Here is a 13,975-nt window from a genome sequence, read left to right on the forward strand (position 1 = left end):
CAAATGTGATGGGATTGAAAATAGGGTTTCAATTTTCGCAACACACTTATTAAAGCGAGAGCCAATTTTTCGAGGTGAGGATACCTAGTTTCAGCATCCCCTTGGGTCCGGCTTACGTAATAAACAGGGAATTGTGTACCTTGCTCTTCTCGAACTATCACGCTGTTTACCACTATCTCAGATACGGCCAAGTATAGATATAGGGTTTCTTCCACCTTCGGTATGTGGAGCAGAGATGGGCTAATCAGATATCGCTTCAGCTCTTCTAATGCCCGATGGCACTCTGGAGTCCATTCAAAGTTGTTCTTTCTTTTGAGTAAGGAGAAGAAATGATGGCTCCTGCCGGATGACATGGATATAAATCTGCCCAGAGCCGCTATCCAACCTGTTATCCGTTACACAGCCTTTACATTGTTTACCACCGTGATTTCTTTGATGGCCTTGATCTTGTTGAGGTTAATCTCGATCCCCCTGTTTGATACCATAAAGCCTAGGAATTTGCTCGAACCTACTCCGAAGGCACATTTCTCGGGGTTGAGCTTCATGTTGTAACTTTTGAGAATGTCGAGTGTTTCCTGCAAATGAGTTAAATGGTCCTCTACGCACAGGGACTTAACTAGCATGTCGTTAATATAAACTTCCATGGATTTGCCTATTTGACTTTCAAACATTTTAATGACTAGACGCTGGTATGTAGCCCCTGCGTTTTTTAGTCCGAAAGGCATTACATTGTAACAGTAGGTACCATACTTTATGATGAACGAGGTCTTCTCCCTGTCTTCGGGGTTCATCTAAATGTGATTGTACCCCGAATAGGCATCAAGAAAGGTAAGGGTCTCGTGGTCGGCCGTAGCATCGATCAGACAATCAATGTTAGGCAATGGGAACGAAACCATAGGACATGCCTTATTTAAGTCTTTATAGTCTACGCACATTATTAACTTATTTCCCTTTTTAGGTACCACTACTACGTTGGCCAACTACTCAGGGTACTTTACCTTCCTAACGGACCCTATTTTAAGGAGTTTCATTACCTCATCCTTGACAAATACGTGTTTTATCTCGGACTGGGGTCTTCTTTTTTGCTTCACCAGTTTAAACCTGGGGTCGACACTCAGTTGATGGGAGGTTATTTCCGACAGGATACCTGTTATGTCTAAGTGGGATCATGCGAAACAGTTGATATTATCGATAAGAAATTAAATAAAATTCTTCCTGAGTTCGAAGGTTAATCTTGTTCCAAGGTATACCTTACGATCGGGAAGGTTCTCGATCAAAACAGCTTGCTCTAAATCTTCAATTGTCGATTTCGTTGCATCTGACTCTTCGGGGGCAACGAAAGTTTAAGGAGCGAGGAAATCTTCTTCGTTATCCTCGGGGGTCTGTATGTTCCCAGACACGTCTGAGGTCAGGAGTACGGGGGTCGACTCCCCCTGATAAACCGCGAACATTTCTTTTGCTACATGTTGTTCTCCATATATGGTCGCTATGTCATCCTCAGTCGGGAATTTAATCATCTGGTGCAGGGTTGATGGCACTACCCTCATGTTGTGTTTCCACGGTTTGTCAAGCAATGCATTATATCTTATGTCTCCATTGATGACTTGAAACTTTGTGTTCCGCACCGTGCCGGACATGTCGACTGGGAGGGTGATTTCTCTTTTTGTTACTTCGCCGGTCATATTAAAGCCGTAGAGGACCCGAGAGGCAGGTATGATCTGGTCGAGTAACCCGAGCTGCTATACTACTCCTGACCTGATCATATTGGTCGAGCTGCCTGGATCCACGACACATGTTTAACTTGTACGTTGTTTAAAAGGAATGAGATTACCAGCGCGTTGTTGTGTGGTTCTATCAAGGTCTCGAGTTCTTCTTCGTTGAACGTGAGGGTGTCTTCGGCCACCCGGTCTCAGATTGGCCCTTCTATTGTGGCAGATATTTTTGTCCGCTTGATTATGGGCCCTTGGTAGATATCGACTCCTCCAATAATCATATGAACATCATACAAGGGGACCTCTTTTTGTGCCCAGGCTAGAACAGCCACAGCCCTTTCTCCCCGGTCTTCCAGGTAGTTGTTTTCACCTATGTCTGATGAGTCGGGCATTTCAATCCTGAAGTTTGAAGATCTTGGACAAGAAAAAGTGTAAACGATAACTTGCATTACGTATTAAAACCAGCAAGAAAATAATCACTAATATTTTTATCCCCACGGTGGGCGCCAAACTGTTTACCGTGAAAATGGTAATAACAATTAAATTTATTGATGGTACTCTAAAAATACGTGATCTATTTTTATGATAGTTTGTTAAGTAGTTGATGCTAAGTATATGACATTTAGAGACGAGATAAAGTGAAGGAGGGAGCTATAATCAAACCGATAGGTCAGTTATTTACGGCCTCTAGCTTGTTGATCCAAAGCCTCGAGGTCGATCCGGGGCTCGGACTTGAGCTATCATGGGTGATCGGGGTAGGGCTAACAGATGTAAAAAAAATCAATGAAGGCTCTTTATGGCCAATGATAAGCAATAAATGATGAACAAAAAAGAAGATAAGAAATGAAAACAATAATATCAAGAGAGTATGTGAGAGAGCAAAGAGTGTTTTTTAATATTTCTTTATGGAGTAGCGGGAGCAACAGAGTTTACAAGAATGGTAGGAATGCCCCTTATATAGGAGAGGAATCATAATATAGTACAAAATAAATTAACTACTCGGAAACAGGGATGGGATAGCTAGATATGATATCCTGACGTCCTATGTTGGGTCTAGAATAGCCTGCTAGGCTCTATCAGTCTTAGCCAAGCATCTTCAGAACTTCCCTCTTTTCTAATATAGCCATTGGTCTGTACTGCCCCGAGACCGGGCCCCGATACTCTCTACAGTGAGCCTCGACCTCTGTCTCAAACCTCGAGAAGCATGTTCGCGGGGCACCATAATGACGAGAAAATTGGACACCCTCGATTTTACCGTACACATATACATATATACACAATATGTACATAAAGCTCTAGACCCGACAACTCCAAAAGGCATGGAGCTTACCGATCAAGCTGAACTTGGGAAACACTTAATGAGGAGGTCTACCCGTTTGTCTGTCTTAACCTGCACGCATGAAATGCAGCGCTCCCAAAAAAGGGACGTCAGTACGAAATAATGTAACGAGTATGTAAGGAAATATACTAAAAGCTTAAACTAAACTAATAATATAATAACTGCAAGTAACTGGAAGTCAAAGATAATCTGAAGATATGCTTACTTGCTGATACTGACTCAACTCTCTCAATATAGTGAGTAAAATAGATGTCTGACCCTATAAAGCTCGGTATATATATATATAGGCGAAATGGTTTCCTCGCCACTTAAACTTGACAGGGTTTTAAAAGCCGATACATAAACATATAATTTTCACTTATTTTATCCATAACTAATAAACACATTTGACCATTGACCATGCCCATGTGGCGTCAGTTGGTCCTAATCAGCAGCCCGTGTGAGGAACATGATGCATAGGAGCGCGAAAACCCCCCTTCCCAACGCCCAACAGTACAAAATGGGTTGTGTTTAATTGGGTTCTTATTTATTCCTTTTAAAATACCCCCTTCCTCCATTTTTAAAAATCTGAAGCTCCATTTTCAATTTTTTTCATTTTTTTAGACCGTAAAAATGGTAGAAAGTTGTATATTTTATCATTGTAGAGTTGAAGATAAGTTTTGTATCACTTGGACCAAACGAAGCTCGATTAGAACAAGATAAACAGATAATAATACTTGGAGGTGTGCAATCCCGGTCATAAGCTTTTCTTCCACTAAGAAGCTCTAGCAGCATGATCCCAAAGTTATAGACATCAGTTGTCACATCTCCGTTAAGATCCTTCTCATTAGGTGTAAGCAATCCAAAATCTCCAATACGAGCTCCCCAATCAGCATCCAAGAGAATGTTCGAACTCTTCACATCACGGTCGAGCCCCTTTGTAACCTGCATCGCAATCATCAGCCTAAGGTTCCAGTTCAGACGAGAAATACCATCATGGAGGTGGTCGTGAAGCGTTCCGTGAGGCATGAGTTCGTAAACATCCGAACAAGAGCTATCCTGACAAAGAGAGCAAGGAGTACATACCTTGTCTGCATTTTCAGTACAAGAACTAGAAGGGAAGAATCCTTCAGAACAATTCACCCCACAAGGTGAACAAATCTTTAGATCTTTCCTAACACACAGATTTATCAAATCAGGCTAATTCAAAAGGCTTTGATTAAAGAGGGGACCAGGGTTAGGGTTTTCGTGCCCTTGACGTGTAAGACATCCATTGGCCATTTGTTGACTGGATGGACACGTATGTGTATGTGTAATACATGCGCACATGGTCTCTTGTCAGATGTGTTTATTAGGTATAGAAAAAATGAGTTCGAGTGTTCAAATGGGAAAATAGAAAGTTTATGTATCGGCTTTATAAAACCCGACAAGTTTAAGTGGCCAGAAAGCCATTTCGTCATATATATATATATATATATATATATATATATATATATATATATATATATATATATCTGCCCTGCCATAGTAGGCTCGCTCATAGGCGCTCGGCCATACTAGGCTCTGTATCTCAACCAACTGGGCTCTCTCATAGTCGCTCGGCCACAGCAGGCTCGGTATATAACCTACCATCTGATGAGAGGTTGCCAATAGGGGCCTGCCCATCGATTATAGCTCGATGGTAATGAAAATAATTTAATAATGTATATATAAACTCTCTACTCTCTTTACTAGAAGAAGGAAATACTCAATTGAATATGAAGTCCCGATAAGGAGAATATTGTGACTAACAAAACTAGAAAAATATACGTAACTTGCAAGACTAGCAAAATATATGTAAATTCCGGGATATGAATTGTTCATTATGCCTCGTTATCAAACTTTTGTAATGACAAGATCATACAAAATAAAACAAGGGCTTAGCCTTAACATACCTGGAGTAGATCCATATGATATTCTTGGAAAAGGTTGCATCGTCCTCCCTTAGAATCGCAAAATCCCGTTGCTATTGCGCAGTGCAATTTCGTATGAATTTCTTTACTAAACTAAGAATTGACGTTGCTATTGAGAGATGAAGTCTCATATGACTTCCAAAATCTCGTCCAAAATGAATTGATATCAATTTATCATAGTTTGTAAAGATGACTAACCTAACTTTCTTTCTACGTGTTTTAATGGCAAAAAGTATTGTCCAAGTGACTTTATAAATTAGTAGCATAAGTTAATAGTCATTAGGCCTTTCTCCCTTTGCTTCCATGTGAGAGGCTTTATCCTTATCCAAAGTTTGTAATTAATCCACCACTTGTTATTAATTAACTAGGTAATGTCCCATTATCCAATAATTAACGAATTATCCATATAACTGAGAATTATTTCCACTTATTTAAAATACTACTCCCTTTTCACATACCTTATTATCATGATCATATGGTACCTCGTGTGGCACTAGTCCATAAATACCGAGTATTTTAGCTCGGGCCGTATTTTATCCCAATATGCTAAACTTGGACGAAAATTCATTTTCTTTGACTTGTTTCCCCTCTCACCTTCACGAATTTACTTATCACTTATTCATAATGCTTAAAAATCTCAAAATAATCTCATCCTCGAACTTACGTCTAATAACTTACGACGAAACTTTAACATACAAAAATGCGGGATGTAACACTAATCCCGCCTCCTTCACCATTATGTGCATTCTGATATCAGCTGCACAGGCGTTTTTGCAGATACTATTTTCACGGTCAACACCCAGATTTCCATTAATGGCAACATGGGAATCGGCGTCAATTGGGTTAACAGCTTGTGGTCCATCGGGATTGATTGGAGATACTCCGTTTCCCAGGGCAGATACATTCTTGTTCTTGCCCTGAAGACTAAGGCCATTGTCTGTATGTGTGGGTGCTACTTGAGAATTTGACATGTTGATCCTAAATCAAAGATAGTTACAAGAACAAGTGTAAAGCAATGTGTGTTATGAAAAATTAATACTAGGCAATCACTATTATACTTTGCCCCATGGTGGGCGACAAACTGTTTACCCTAAAAATTGGATAACAATTAAAATTATAATGTGGTTTTAAGGATACGTGATTTTACCTAATACCAATTGATAAACGTAAAGATAAGTAATGAAAATTGACAATAAAATAAAGCAAACCAGTGTTACAATGTAATTAAGCTCTCGAGCCTGGATGCCCTCGTGCGATGTCACGACCCCGGTTCGCCCTCTGTGACCCATCGTGACGGCACCTAGTCCTCTACGATTAGGTAAGTCTAAATTGCGGAAGATAACCAAAGTGCAGAATAAAAACAAATTAAAACAGCATGAAGAGTGATAAAATAGTGTTTAAAAGTGTCGCTCGATATACGCAATATTAACTCTTAAAACCAATACATTTTCCCAAAACCCAGAAAACCCATGAATCACAAGTTAAGAGATACATAAGAAGCTCTAACTCCAGAAATGTCTAACCAAAAGGGGAATACTAAAGGGTTATACTCTTATAGAAAGATAGAAAGGGACTCTTCGACCTGCGGACGCCGCAGATATACCTCGAAGTCTCTACAGAAGCACCTCACATCAAGGATGATAAGACAGAGTGAAAGTACCTGGATCTGCACATGAAAAACATGCGGAGAAGGGGCATGAGTACACCACAGCAGTACTCAGTAAGTTCCAAGCCTAACCTCGGTCGGGTAGTGACGAGGAAGGTTAGGGCCCTACTGAGGTAAAATGGAAAAAAATATAAGGTATGACAGTATAAGATAAGAAGTGCAGTTGAAAACTAACAATACGAATTTAATACAGGAAAATAAGGAATTCAATAACTGAAACAGTGACAAAACAATCACAAGGAAATAACTGGGGATCTCTGAGTATCCCGAGGATCTTTTAGTACCCTCAATATATGCCAGGGATCTCTTGATATCTCGAGTATCTTTCCTCAATGTATGTTAGGGATCTTTTAGTATCCTGAGGATATCTTGGTATCCACAATGTATGATAGGGATCTCTTAGTATCCCGAGGATCTCTCGGTATCCTCAACATATGATAGGGATCTCTTGGTATCCCGAGGATCTCTCGGTATCCTCAATGTATACTAGGGATCTCTTGGTATCCCGAGGATCTCTTGGTATCCTCAATGTATGATAGGTATCCCGAGGATCTCTTGGTATCCTCAATTTATGCTAGGGATATCTTGGTATCCTTAATGTATGATAGGGATCTCTTGCTATCCCGAGGATCTCTTGGTATCCTCAATGTATGAAAGGGATCTCTTGGTATCCCAAGAATCTCTTGGTATCCTCAATGTATGATAGGGATCTCTTGGTTTCCCGAGGACCTCTTGGTATCCTAATTGTATGGTAGAGATCTCTTGGTATCCTCAATGTATGATAGGGATCTCTTGGTATCCCGAAGATCTCTTGGTATTCTTAATATATGATAGGGATCTCTTGGTATCCCAAGGATCTCTCGGTAACCTCAATATACGTGTTGGGGTTCTATCGGTATCCCGCACTTCAGCTCAAATCGTAAATGCGTAAAAGGGATCTCCCAGGATGTCGTCTCGTAGTCCCAAAGTAAAACACACAACATTGGCACAAGGAATACTCAAATAAACTCAACTTCATAACAAGGTAACACAGACAATTCTAATCTAGCATGATTCACGTAATACAAATAAGGCAGTTAAAGCAAATAAAGCAATTAATTCAATTAGACATGCTTCTCTAACTAATAGCAGGTTTAAAAGTGCAAGCAGAATAAATAGAAAGGGAAAACACAATTAAAGTTACTTAATGAAAACCGGATTTTCAACAATTAGCATAAGTACGCACTCGTCACCTCACGTACAAGGCATTTCAATTATCACAATACCAATCCTAAGGGAAAACTCCCCCACACAAGATTAGACAAGCCACTTACCAAGAACCGGCTCAAAATCAACCCGAGACCACGTTCTTGCCACGAGTATTCGACTCCAAATGGCCTAAATCTATTCAGTTTAATTTCATAATGCAAAATAATACTTCAAGTAACTGATTCTACTATTAAATTCTAAGTTAGTACGCAAAATTAGGTAAAATAACCAAAATGCCCCTCGGGCCCACGTCTCAAAATCGGGTAAAATTTATATTTTCAGAATCCTCATACCCTCACGAGTCTAACCATACCAAAATTACTCAATTCTGATACCTTTTAGTCCTTCAAATCATCAGTTTACATTTTTGAAAGATTTCACAATTTTCTTCCCAAATTCCATCCCAAATCACGAATTCAATGATAGATTCATGTACTCTAGCCAAATCCGAGTTAGAATCACTTACCCCGATGAATTTCTTGAAAAACCTTCGAAAAATAGACAAAATCCAAGCTCTCTAGTTCAAAATATGAAATAAAACCCTAAACCTCGTAGTTATAGTGCACCTCCCGGATTTCCACCACTGTTGATCGCACAAAAACCACCGCTGACCACGGTGGAGCACCGCTGATTGCACAAAAACTAGTGCTGTACGCGCTGGATTTGCATGCAATGACAGGCTTTAGTGTTTTGGCCATAACTTTCTCTACAGAAGTCCACATTGTGATTTCTTTATCTTTCTGGAATTGAGACACGAAGGGCTACAACTTTTGTGTTTAAATCATCTCAAAATTCCTTGTAGATAAAAAGATATAAGTTTCCGAAGTTTGACCAGGGAAACTTTCCTCACCGCGGACCGCACTGGATTTTGGGCGGCCGCAAAGCCCCCACCGCAGCAGCACAAAATCCTGTGCGGACCACACTGGTGGGTTCATAGGTCTGCATCTTCTCTACACCTGCAACATCTATGATTTTTGGCCCAAAATATCCCGGAACCTATCCGGAACTCACCCGAGCCCCCGGTACTTCAAACCAAATGTACCAACACATCCCATGACATCATTCAAACTTGTTCAAAACTTCGGAACACTCACAACAACATCAAATCACCAATTTAACATAGGATTCAAGCCTAAGAACTCTTAAATTATGCTTTCGATCAAAAAGTCTATCAAATTTCGTCCAAATGATCTAAAATTTTGCGAGCACGTCACATTCAACACTACGGAGCTACTCCAACTTTCAGAATTCCATTCAGACACTTAGATCAAAATCTCACTAACGGACCGGAAACTTCAAAAATTCGGCTTCCGGTATTTCAAGCCTAAATTAGCTACGGACCTCCAAAACACAATCCGATCACGCTTCTAAGCCCTAAATCACCCAACGGAGCTAACGGAGCCAGCGGATTTCCATTCTGAGGTCGTCTTCACACTGTTCCGACTACGGTAAACTTTCCAACACTTAAGCTCTCATTTAGGGACTAAGTATCCCAAAACTCTCCGAAACTCAAAAGCGAACATCCCGACAAATCAAAATAGCAAAAATAAACTCGGAAAAAGTAGTTAATAGGGGATCAGGACGTTAATTCTTAAGACGACCAACCGGGTCGTCACATCCTAGAACAGTTAAAATGTAGCAAGCTGATGAACAGGAGAATGTAAACTAAAGAGAAAATATTGTATTTCTTTTATTTGCGTGAATGTGAGATGGTTACAAGATGATTATAGGCCTTATTATATAGTAGAGGAATCATATTTATGGTATAATTCTAGTTACGGAAGTAAATCTTATTGGGCTAAATAATCGGTACTGAGTTGATATGTGCCGAGATCTCTGCCACGATCCTTGCCCGATCACGGATATCTCGGTTTTCTATTATTCGACCTAGCATGCTTCCTTTGATCTCGCTCGATTTCTTTCTTACTTCGGTCTCGACCACGGCTGGTCTCGATCTTGATCGGCCATTGATCCATGAGCTTACCAGCCCATATCTGTACCATGACCCGATATAACCGAGGCTGAGCCTAGATCTTCCACCCCGATTTCGGTCAGTCATACAAAAGTAGGCAAACTCGATTTTGACCGTATACAAATTTGCAAGTTAAATGTGTAGTGAAAAAACACATTTTGTGGTAAATCTCCCATCTACTTTTTAATGGAACTCAGCTGAATTTCCACTTCCACTCAAAATTGGGTATATCCACTTAAGTTCAAGGTAAGAAGTGCTAATCTTGCACAAAAAAGTATAGAAAAGAAAGAGAATGGAATTAATACCTTAGCAATCAATTTGCCGTCACTGTACTGCCGAAGCTAGTACTTTTCTTGACTATTAGGATTGAATATAAATACTACTCCTCTCCTAACCCAATTTTTTCATGGTATGGTAAACCAATGAATATTGGAAAGCCTCAATTAGTTTGCGTTGTGAAACCCATCAATTTTTTTCCTTTTTTCCTTTTTTCCTTTTTTGTTTTTTTGTATCGTCCTTCTTCTAATGAAATAACGCAGTAAAGATTTTCCTATATCAATACCCTAGATAGTTTAAACGGGTGGTAGTATGAGGTATGGGCTTGGTCCCACTTAGGGGTGAAATTCAAGAAGGGAAACTATAGCTCATTATAAAAATTGGTCAATTCATAAAATATTACTGATATTAGCCAAATATTACTAATATTAGTCAATTAGCTATTTGTAGCAAAAAAAAATCAATTTTTTGCTTTCTTTTGAGTGAGGTGTTATTAGAATAGATTGAATACATCTTAAGGAGCTTGAATATCAGTTTTGGGATGGTTTGAATTGAAAATTCAAAGTAAAAACTGAACACAAAAAAAAATGATATGTGTATCACACTGTGTATTATTTGTGTATCACATATATCATATATTGTATCAATTGGTTATCATATGTATATCCATATATACCTGTGCGTGAGATACATGTGTGATACATGTGTCGCAGAAGAATTTTTTGAACTCGATTTAATTACGAATTTTGATATAAAACCATTCCAAATCACCTCCAATGTTCCTCAAATTTTGTATAATGTCTTATCTATATGTTTTTAATGAATTTCAACTATACCCGTTGAAAAAGTTCCTTTTTTGCTTAGATTTTTGGAATATTATATATTTTTTATATATTTCATCACCTTATTTGCTACCTCATCCATGAAATTTCCTTTCCGTCTTGCATCTAATGTTGCTAATCACACTTAAAAATATGAAAGGTGATTTTTGCATGTGATTCTTTGATAGAAAGAACCTTATTTATTTGTTTTTTTTAATTTTTATATGTACTTGCCTAGTTTTGGTAAGTTTATAACTAATGGATAGAGGTTAGTAAGTTGAGACTTATTTGGGACATTTGTGTAAGTTTCCCATTCAAAAATAGCCAGATTTACAAGTGGTAATTGAAAAATAGCCGCAGTTTCAAAAGTAATCAAAATTTAGCCACTTTTCGTGTAAAGATAAATCTGAACGAAAATACTGTTCAAAATCCGGAAAATATTCCAGCATAATATACTGGAGTTCCAGTATAATATATTGGTCCAGCATGACATGCTGGAAGTTCATACACAGGTGCTCCAATCTCCAGTATATTATGCTGAAATTTTTGGTGTGTTGGAGTTCCAGCATAATATGTTGGAAGTCTTTACACGTGTGCACCAATCTCCAGTATATTATACTGGAACTTTCCGTGTTGCAGCAAAATAGTGGCTATTTTTCAATGACTTTACAAACGCTGGCTATTTTTTAATGACCAATCTAAAAACTGGCTAGCCCGTGCAATTTTTACCTTATTTTCACCCCTAAATTAGACCCAAAGTCCTTTATAATCCACCAACATGTGGCCTACTAATCACTTATTTAGTACATTATTTTATATATTATGTAGTAAATTCCTCTTCCACTAATTAATATTTGAATCAATAGTTATTAAATAAAAATTAATTCTTTAGTCTCACTGTTAATATATATATATATATATATATATATATATATATATATATATAATAGAGAAACTTACACAAATATCCCAAATAATTCTCAACATACCAAACTCTAGCCATTAGTCATAGACTTACCAAAACTAGCCAAGTACATATAAAAATTGAAAAATCAAATAAATAAGGTTCTTTCTCTCAAAGAATCACATGCAATAATCACCTTCCATATTTTTAAGCGTGATTAGCAACATTAGATGCAAGACGAAAATGAAATTTCATGGATGAGGTAGCAAATAAGGTGATGAAATATAAAAAAATACAATATTCCAAAAATCAAAGCAAAAAAGAAACTTTTTTACTGGGTATAGTTGAAATTCATTGAAAACATATAGTTAAGTCAATATAGAAAATTTGAGGAAGATTCGAGGTGATTTAGACTGGTTTTGTATCAAAATTTGTAATTAAATAGAGTTCATAAAATTCTTCTGCGACACATATATCAAACATGTATCACGCATGTATCTCACATACAAGTATACATGGATATACATGTGATATACAATTGATACAAATATGATAAATATGTGATACACAAATGATACACAGTTTGATACACATCATATTTTTTTCCATGTTCAGTTTTTACATCAAATTTTTAATTTAAACCACCTCAACTTCACCAAATCATCCCAAAATTGAGATCCAAGCTCCTTAAGATGTACCCAATCTATTCTAATAACACCTACTTAAAAGAAAGCAAAAATTTGATATTTTTTTGCTACAAATAGTTAATTGGCTAATATTAGTAATATTTTATGAATTGGCCAATTTTTATAACGAGTTACTTATAAATGAACATATCTGGTAGTTTCCCAATATTTCGGATTATTACCCATTAGGCCTACAAAAAGCTGGACTGGCTTTAGACACTCGAATGACCTGATGTAATCCAATTGTTCAACCCTTGTGACCAGCTTGAATGCAAAGAAATGGGCCGTGACTTTCTCTCCATAACTGGGCTCGACTAATTAAGGGTGAAATTAAAAAAGAGAAATTTTCATAAAGCACTATTTTTTTTGTAGTAATTAGTCATCTATAGATACCATTTGCTATATTACAGATTATAGATATATTTTCTGTAGTTATAAAATGTATTTGATGTATTTAAGCTATTGTATTCATGAATACAATAGCAAAAATAGGCGTGAATCAGGGAAGTTAAGCTAATGAGTTGTTGTATTCGAGTGTATTCGACTGTATTCATGGCGTGAAACATGGGATTACAGCTGGATAAATTATTGTATTCGATTGTATTCGGTTGTATTCATGGTGTGAAATAGGAAAATACATTGTTTTTAAACGGAAAGTGAATCAATTAACATAATAGACTCCTAATATAACTCAACAAACTCAATTATAACACACAAATTTTGTATTTTCCGTTATAAAAAAGATTCTCTACCAAAAAATACCCCAAAAATATAGCAATCTTCAGAAAAATTATATAATACATCTGAATACATAAATTATATTAATTTAAAAAAACATATGAATACATTCATAGCATATAACGAGACAGTGAATACAAATGAAATACATAGAATACAACGGGATGCATTGAAATACAATGAAAAAAAAGACAGCGAATACAATGAAATACATGGAATACAGCGAGATGCATTGAATTACATTTTTTTTTTTAAAAAGATAATGAAATACATGAAATACAGCGTGATACATTGAAAATACATTGAAATATATCAACAGAAATCTTCTTCTTCATCGCGATTAATTGAATACCATGGCTTCTAATTTGATTGAAAAGATTATCCTTTTTTGAATTAGGCCACCATTCGACAGGTTCCATTTTGAGAAAGCCTTCCAATACTTTATGCATCCCTTGAAAACCTAAACCCAACAAAAAGAAAACATTGTTGAGCACATCCACACAAATGTAGTATTGTGTTTATATACTGCTATAGGTATATTTTCTCAATTAGAGAAGTCACCGCTGGGACATTTTTGGGTTCAATTTGAGAAGAGAATATCTTCGGCGACGGAATTTCGACGAACGTGTGTATACACAAATTTTCTTCCACCATTGTTATACTGAAACTTCTCTGAAACCCA

This window comes from Nicotiana sylvestris, chromosome 4, assembly GCF_000393655.2.
Source record: "Nicotiana sylvestris chromosome 4, ASM39365v2, whole genome shotgun sequence".
In the NCBI taxonomy this organism is placed as follows: domain Eukaryota; kingdom Viridiplantae; phylum Streptophyta; class Magnoliopsida; order Solanales; family Solanaceae; genus Nicotiana; species Nicotiana sylvestris.